Raw genomic sequence first — 9,255 nt, 5'->3', positions numbered from 1 at the left:
GGTGGTTGATGAGCTGCAGTTGTTTTAGTATTGCTTACCTCAAGGCCAGTGCTTAATTAGCTGCTAGAGAAAAAGAAAAATCTGTGGCAGTTAAAACATACTTTAGTCTTTAAGTGTAGGGGTGCATGACTTAACCCTCGTCTGGCGTGGCCTTAGGTCTTGTTTATAATTTGGTATCTTATTGCCACAAAGTTCAAAGTCCATTCCATTAGTCTTATGATCTCTTATTTTATCAATTCTTAAGGGGTTAAAGTACAGACTCTTAAACATTAAGGTTTCTAAGAATCTTAAGGGCATTGCCCCACAGCAGCCTTACAGGAAGCCTGAGGTAGAAAAGGGCTTATCTGGAAGATATTTATGGATGTGACTTTTATCTAACAAAATCGATTATAAGTTGATACACAGAAAAATCCACAAAATTTTACAAGTAATTACATCAGTTCACATTTAAAACAAAACAAAACAAAACAAAAAACTATACAAAGTGAAAAAAGACTTCTGGACCCTCAAACTTCTATGAGCAGGCAGCAGGCTGAGGAGGCTACTTATCTGCAAAAATGGAACAGTTCTTGCAGAAAAGAATGAGAGGGCAAAACCAAGATCCCAAAGGGAAGAGCCAAAAATCATAGAAAATCATTCTCGGAAAGCAGGATAAGGCCTAACTGCAAAATAGTAACATATGCCCAGCTAGATTTTAGAATTTCAATGGATCAGTGATTCTTACTTTCCTCTTTATTGAATGGAAATATTTATTGCAGTTATTCTATTCCTGTCCCACCATTGTATGTTGGCCATGTATGGGATAGTAACTTGTCTCACTAGTTCACAGGTTTTCAGATCAAGAGTATCTGAACAGTATGGATGGAGCCTCATCCCATACCTGGATTTGATTTGTTTGTCTCACCCACTAGAGTGTGCTTATTTGCAAACATCCACCTGGGATGAAAAACGCTACAAAGCCTGGTCCAGTATTGCTTATCAGCTGATTCCCAATGTTCAGCAACTGAAGATGAACACAAGGAATTTTGCCCAAATTCTTGAAGTCGATGAAGTTCTACTGTTTGAAAGAGCTACATTCTTGGTTATTTCCCATTACCAGTGCAAAGAGCATCATGATGGCCACAGATTTGAGAAGATCAGCAACATCATTAAGCAGTTCAGCTGAGCTGCAATAAATTGGTCTCTTCTTTCCGGAGTATGGAAGTTATGAATTCTAACTTCGCCGCATTCATTGACATCTTCACATCAAACATCTAGGTGACGGTTGTTATGTCAGATCCATAGATGCCTTCTGTAGCTACTCTGATCAACAGTCGAAAAACCAGGAAACACTGAAAATCTGGAGAGTGGATGGCCCCAAGCACAGTCTCTTTATGCGTTGAATATTGCCAAATGCTCTTTCTGAAAATGCTGAATTGCCTTTTCTGGGGAGCATATGTACTTTTAAATATTCATAATATTGTGTGCTTAAAAGTGGACTTTGAGGCCGGGCGCAGTGGCTCACAACTGTAATCCCAGCACTTTGGGAGGCCGAGGCGGGCGGATCACAAGGTCAGGAGATCGAGACTATTCTGGCTAACACGGTGAAACCCTGTCTCTACTAAAAAGACAAAAAAATTAGCCGGGTGTGGTGGCAGGCGCCTGTAGTCCCAGCTACTCGGGAGGCTGAGGCAGGAGAATGGCGTGAACCTGGGAGGCGGAGCTTGCAGTGAGCCGAGATTGAGCCACTGCACTCCAGCCTGGGCGACAGAGAGAGACTCCGTCTCAAAAACAAAAAAAACAGAACAACAACAAAAAAAATCAACAAATGTTATAAAAGTATTTTTAAAAACATTTAACTGATTTTTCTATTGGGGGGAAACAGCTTAATGGTGGAATGTACAAAGACCTACCTGTTTCCTTTGTAAGACTCTAGACAGAGAGATCCAGGCCTGCAATTCAAGTAAGAGAAAGCCATTTTAGAATTTGGAGTTTGTCTTCTTGTAGATAGAATAGTGTTATGAACGGAATGTTTGTGTCCCCTCCACCTCCATTCATATGTTGAAATCCTCAATGTGATGGTACTAGGAGGTGGAGTCTTTGGGAGGCTATTAGTTCGTGAGGGTGAAGCCCTCACAAATGGGATTAGTGTCCTTATAAAAGAGGTCCCAGGGCTGTGGTGGCGGCGGTGGAGGCGGCGACGGAGGAAACAGAAGATGGCAGATTTTTTGAAAGGACTGCCTGTCTACAACAAAAGCAATTTTAGTCGATTTCACGGGGACTCCGTGTGCAAAGCCTCGAACCAACGGCCCTCAGTCTACCTGCCCACCCAAGAGTACCCGTCTGAACAGATCATCGTGACCGAAAAGACAAACATCCTCCTGCGCTACCAGCATCAGCAATGGACAAAAAGAACGCTGCCAAGAAGAAAGACCAGGAGCAAGTGGAGCCGGAAGGCGAGACCTCGGCGCCCCTCCGCAAGGTGGCGCTGACCCACAGCCCAGAGATGCACGAGGACACTTAAGACTCTCGACCCCACAGGCGCCTCCTGTCGGGTCTGCTCCTCGGTCGCCCACCCGCCCGCCTCCTGGCCTGCCCATCCACACCCTGCGTCCACACCATTTCCAACCTCATAGGAACCGACGTATTTATTTTTCTTGAGTTTTTATTTATGCTGTAACCTGTATCAAGCGTTGGTTAAAGGGGACATGAGACCCAGTAGTGTGATGTTGGTAGATGCTTTTTTAAAAAAAAACAACATTGTCCCCCCGACCCCCGCCTTCCACCTGGCCAGTTTCCCCACTCCCGCCCCCAGTTCTCCTCCAGAGAACCACAGCGTGCCTGTGAGGGTCTCTAGCGAGGCTTTACTGCGGCCAGGCGGCAGGGGCCGGCCCAGGGCGGCCGACCCACCAGGACAGCCAAGCGGCTTTCTCCGACACTGGTCCAGGCCCTTGAGACTCGGTCTTGTCCCACGTTCCGCCAGGAACTCTCTCATGCCCAGACCTCACTCTGAGCTTGCGCGCATGTTGGGGAGAAGTCGGCCCTTGGGATATTTCTCTTGAGTCACTTTTTCATAGACTCGTGCGTGCTCTGTGTCCACCCCAATGAAAGGGTCTTTCCTACTTGGAAAAAAATTAAAATAAAAAACATTTAAAAAAGGCGGGAGGCAGAGAGCTCTCCTGCCCCTTTCCCACCATGTGAGGGAGGATACAAGGAGAAGTTATCAGTTTGCACCCTGGAAGAGGGCTCACACCAAAACTTGACCATGCTGGCACTCTGATCTTGAACTCCTAGTTTCCAAAACATTAGTGAGTATCCATAATGACTGGTATTCAGAATCATTTGTGAAATTTTAAATAATACAGATGTGAGGATCCTATCCCTAAAGATTCTGAAACAGTAGATTTTAGTGGGGTGTAGAAATCTGTATTAAAATTTTTTTTCAGATAACTGTGTTGTGTTTCCCAGCTTAAAAACCACACAGAGATGGAATGTGTGTATTGATTAGTAAGAAGAAATAAGCCTGTATTATCCAGGACTCTTTTGGTTACACATGTCAGAAACTGAAACAAGCTTGAGAAAAATGAGGTTTATTGGTTCATATAAGTGGGAAGTTCAGAGTGGAGCTGGCTGGAGTACTCCATTGGTGCCTCACAGGGGCTCACATGGTATCATTAGCTTCCTCTCTCTTTCTTTGCTCCTTTTTTCACCTCTACCAACAGGTCTTTTTGTGCAGTGGGGAAGGTGGCTCCCACAGCTGTAAGCTTTCATTTTTATTGTTCATGATTCAAAAGGAAGGAAGAAGAGACCTTTCCTCTTCCAGTATTCTCATATCAATCTGCATGAATGGGCTCTGGCCATCACCCCTTTGACCAATCACCATGAAAAGGAGGATAGCTGTATGATTAACCAGGGGTCAAGGGGGCCTAGTGATCATCAGTTTTACCAGAACCATATATAATTGGAGAAGGGGCAGTTTTCCATTGGAAACAGTTATGCTGAGGAAATTAAAACACAGATGTCCTCTACTGAGATTCACCTACCTGGATATGTAATGTGAAGACTTGTGTTGATACCATAATTTATCATGGATCTTCTTTAGCATTAAGTATTTCATCAAATGATGCAAAGTTATTGAGGTCACATAATTTCAAGTAGGGAAACTTCAGTTTGAGTTATTGTGTAAGGGGTATAGTATGTACCTCTTATAATTTGAAAAATATGTCTTCTATCTCTCAACTCCAATCTTGATAGGTATGGTAGGCGGCCTTCTAAGATGGCTTCCAATGATCCCCACCTCTTTGTATTCACACCATTATGTAATCCCTTCTCTTTGGGTGTGGGCTGAGCTTAATGACTTACTTCCAATGAATAGAATACAGCAAAAGTGATGGAATGTCACTTCCAAGATTGGGTTGTAAAATACTATGACTTCCATCTTGTTGACACTTTTTGTCTTGCCTTTTTGGCTTGCTTGCTTTGATGAAGGAAGTTGCATGTTGGAGAGGCCCAAGTGGCAAACAACTTCAGGCAGCCTCTGGCCAGCAGCCATCATGAAGCTTGCCAAAAACTATGTTGGCGAGCTTAGAAGCCCATTCTCTGGCATTTTAAAATAATTTTTTTAATTTAAATTTTTAGTTAAAAATATTTGTTGTATGTTTAATTTTTGTGGGTACAAAGTTGTTGCATATATTATGGGTTACATGAGATATTTTGATACAGGCATGCAATGCATAATAAGCACATTAGGGTAAATGGGGTATCCATCACTTCAAGTACTTATCCTTTGGGTTTCAAACAATCCAATTACACTCTTTTAGTTATTTCAAAATGTGCAATTAAGTTATTTTTGACTATAGTCACCCTGTTGTACTAGCAAATACTAGGTCTCATTCATTTTTTTTAAACTATTTTTTTTGTACCCATTAACCACCCCCACTTCCCTCCACCCCCCCCCCCCCCCCAAACAACCATTCTCAGCTTCTGGTAACCATCCTTCTACTCCATATTTTCATGAGTTCAATTATTTCAATTTTTAGCTTCCATAAGTAATTGAGAACATATGAAGTTTGTCTTTCTGTGCCTGGCTTATTTTACTTAACATAATGATCTCTAGTTCCATCCATGTTGTTGCAAATGACAAGATCTCATTTTTATGGCTGAATATACTCCATTGAGTATATGTACCACATTTTCTTTATCTAGTCATCTATGGATGGACACTTAGGTTGCTTCTAAATCTTGCAAAAGATGTGTTGTGAATAGTACTGCAACAAACATGGGAGTGCAGATATCTCTTCAGTATACTGATTTCCTTTCTTTGGGGTATATACCTAGCTGTGGGATTGCTGGATCATATGGTAGCTCTATTTTTAGTGTTTCTTTTCTTTCTTTCTTTTTTTTTTTTTTTGAGGCAGGGTCCCACTCTGTCATTCAGGCTGGAGTGCAGTGGTGCCATTTCGGCTTACTGCAACCTCCACCCCCTGAGGTCTAGTGATCCTCCTGCTGCACCTTCCCTAGTAACTGGGACTACAGCTGTGCACCACTATGTTCAACTAATTTTTGTATTTTTTTTGTAAAGATGGGGTTTTGCCATGTTTGCCAGGCTCATCTCAGACTCCTGGACTCAAGTGATACACCTGCCTCAGCCTCCCTTCTCCCCATGCCTGGCCTATTTTTAGTTTTGTAATGAACCTCCAAACTGTTCTCTATAGTGGTTGTACTAATTTACATTCTCACCAACAATGTAAGAGGGTTCCCTTTTCTTCACATTCTTACCAGCATTTGTTATTGCCTGGCTTTGCATAAAAGCCTTTTTAACTGGGGTGAGATGACATCTTACTGTAGTTTTGATTTGCATTTCTCTAATGGTCAAAGATGTAGAACACCTTTTTATATATTTGATTGCCATTTGTAAGTATTTTTTTAGAAATATCTAGTTAGGTCTTTTGCCCAGTTTTAAATCCGATTATTATATTTTTTTCCTATAGAGTTGTTTGAGTTCCATATGCTGGTTATTAATCCATTGTTAGATGAGTAGTTTGCATATATTTTCTCACACTCTCTGGGTTGTTTCTTCACTTTTTTGATTGTTTCTTTTGCTGTGCAGAAGCTTTTAAACTTGATGTGATCCCATTTGTCTATGTTTGGTTTGGTTGCCTGTGCTTGTGCTTACTCAAGAAATATGCGCAGTCTGATGTCCTGGAGAGTTTCCCTAGTGTTTACTTGTAGTAATTTCATGGTTTGAGGTCTCAGATTTAAGTCTTCAATCCATTTTGATTTGATTTTTGTAGATGGTGAGAGATAGGGATCTAGTTTTATTCTTTTGCATATGGATATCAAGTTTTCCCAGCACCATTTATTAAAGAGATTGTAGTTTCCCCAATGTACATTCTTGGCATCTTTGTCAAAAAAGAGTTTATTGCAGATGTATGGATTTATCTCTGGGATCTTTATTCTGTTCCACTGATCTATGTGTGTATTTTCATGACAGTACTATGTTGTTTTGGTTACTATAGCTCTGTAGGATTATTTAAAGGCAGGTGATGTGATTCCTCCACTTTTTTTTTTTTTCTTACAATAGCTTTGTCTATTCTGAGTCTTTTGTGGTTCCATGTAAATTTTTGGATTGTTTATTGTATTTCTGTGAGGAAGGTCATTGGTATTTTGATAGAGATTACACTGAATCTGTAAATTGCTTTGAGTAGTATGGACATTTTAATGATTTTGATTCTTCCAATACATGAACATGAAATATCTTTCCATTTTTTTGGTTTATTCTTCAATTTCTTGCATTAATGTGTTATAGTTTTCATTGTATAAGCCTTTCACTTTTTTGGTTAATTCCTAGGTATTTATTTGTAGCTATTGTAAATGGGACAGCTTTCTTGATTTCTTTTTCAGATTGTTCAATGTTGGCATATAGAAATGCTTCTGCTGATTTTGTATGTTGATTTTATAACCTCCAACTACTGAATTTGTTTATCAGTTTTAATGTTTTTTTGTAAAGTCTTTGGTTTTTCTAAATATAAGATCATAGCATCTGCATGCAAGGATCATTTGAACTCTTGATTTGCAATTTGGATCCCCTTCATTTCTTTCTTATCTGATTGCTCTAGGTAGGACTTCCAGTATTATGTTGAAAAAAAGTTGTGAAAGTGGGCATCCTTGTCATGTTCTTGATCTTAGAGGAAAGGCTTTCAGTTTTTCCCCATTGAGTATGATTCTAGCTATGGGTTTGTTACATATGGCTTTTATTTTGTTGAGGTATGTTCCTTCTATTTCCAATTTTTTTGAGGGTTTTTTTTTTTTAATCTTGAAGGGATGTTGAATTTTATCAAATGCTTTTTCAGCATCAGTTGAAATGATCATATGGTTTTTGTCCTTCATTGTGTTGATATAATGTATCACATTAATTGATCTACATATGTTGAACTATCCTTGCATTCCTTGGCAAACTCTACTTGGCCATAATTAATGACCTTTTTGATGTTTTGTCAATTTTGCTTTCCTAGTATTTTGTTGAGGATTTTTGCATCAATATTTATCAGTGATATGGACATATAGTTTTCTTTTTTTTGATGTGGTGTTGTCTGGTTTTGGTAACAGGGTAATACTGGCCTCATAGAATGAGTTTGGAAGTAGTCTTTCCTCTTCTATTTTTCAGAATAGTTTGAGTAGGATTAGTATTAGTTCTTTAAATGTTAGGTAGAATTTAGCAGTGAAACTATAAAATCCAGGGCTTTTATTCACTGGGAGTCTTTTTATTGTGGCTTTGATCTCATTACTTGTTAATGGTCTGTTCAGGTTTTAGATTTCTTCATAGTTAAGTCTTTGTAGGTTGTATGTGTCTAGGAATTTATCCATTTCTTCTAGCTTTTTCAGTTTTTGGCATATAATTGCTCATAGTAGCCACTTACGATCCTTTGAATTTTTGTGGTATTGGTTGTAATGTCTCTGTTTTCATCTCTGATTTTATTTATTTGGGTCTTATCTCTTTTTTTTATTGGTTAGTCTGTGTAAGGCTTTGTTGATTTTGTTTATTTAAAAAAAAAAATAGGCCGGGAGCGGTGGCTCATGCCTGTAATTCCAGCACTTTGGGCGGCCGAGGTGGGTGGATCACCTGAGGTCAGGAATTTGAGACCAGCCTGGCCAACATGGTGAAACCCCATCTCCACTAAACATACAAAAATTAGCTGGGTGTGGTGGTGCACACCTGTAGTCCCAGCTACTTGGGAGGCCAAGGCAGGAGAATCGCTTGAACCTGGGAGGTGGAGGTTGCAGTGAGCCGAGATCCTGCCACTGCACCCCAGCCTGGGCAACAGAACAAGTCTCCAACTAAAAAAAAAAAAAAAAATCAAATGACTTTCCATTGATTTTTGTACTGTTTTCTTCACTTCAAATTCATTAATTTCTGCTCATATCTTTATTATTTTTTTCTACTAATTTGTGTTTGCTTTCACTTTTCTATTTTTTTAAGGTGCATCATTAGGTTGTTTATTGAAACATTTTCTTCTTTTTTGACAAAAGCACTTATAGCTATAAACTTCCCTCTTAGTACTGCTTTCTCTATATCCCACAGGTTTTGGCATGTTGTGTTTCCCTTATTTGTTTCAAGAAATTCTTCAGTTTCCTTCTTAATTTTTTCATTGACCCACTGGTAATTCAGAAACATATTGCTTAATTTCTGTGTGTTTGTATAGTTTCCAAAATTCCTCCGGTTATTGATTTCTAGTTTTATTCTATCATAGAGAAGATGCTTGCTGTTATTTCAATTTTTTGACTGTTTTAAGATGTGTTTTGTGTTGTAACGTATGGTCTATCTTTGAGAATTATGCATGTGCTGAGAAAAAGAATGTGTATTCTGTAGTCATTGGATGAAATGTTCTGTAAATATCTATTGGGTGCATTTGTTCTAGAGTGCAAATTAAGTCCAATGTTTTCGCCTTGATTTTCTGTCTGGAAGATCTGTCCAGTGCTGAAAGTGGGGTGTTGAAGTCTCCAGCTAATACTGAATTTGAGTCTCTCTCTCTCTTTAGCTCTAATAATGTTTGTTTTACATAGCTTGGTGCTCCAGTGTTGGGTGCATATATATTTAAAATTGTTATACTGTCTTGCTGAATTGACCCCTTTATCATTATATAGTGATCTTCTTTGTCTCTTCTTATAGTTTTATCTTGAAATCTATTTTGTTTGATATAAGTATAGTAACTCCTGCTCTTTTTTTGTTTTCCATTGGCATGGAATACCTTTTTCTATCCGTTTATTTTTTTAGTC

The 9,255-nt window shown here is 39.2% G+C and overlaps 2 pseudogenes; both read left to right on the top strand.

Annotated features, from left to right (window-relative positions):
* The first annotated feature begins 739 nt into the window (after positions 1-739).
* On the top strand, positions 740-1,382 carry LOC129012511 (ras-related GTP-binding protein A-like; annotated as a pseudogene).
* A 675-nt stretch (positions 1,383-2,057) lies between these two features.
* On the top strand, positions 2,058-2,503 carry LOC129012512 (DET1- and DDB1-associated protein 1-like; annotated as a pseudogene).
* The last annotated feature ends 6,752 nt before the right edge of the window (positions 2,504-9,255 follow it).

Source organism: Pongo pygmaeus, chromosome 15, assembly GCF_028885625.2.
Source record: "Pongo pygmaeus isolate AG05252 chromosome 15, NHGRI_mPonPyg2-v2.0_pri, whole genome shotgun sequence".
Taxonomy (NCBI): Eukaryota; Metazoa; Chordata; class Mammalia; order Primates; family Hominidae; genus Pongo; species Pongo pygmaeus.
Note: the sequence above shows the minus strand (reverse complement) of the source record. Positions and strands in the feature narration are given on the sequence as shown.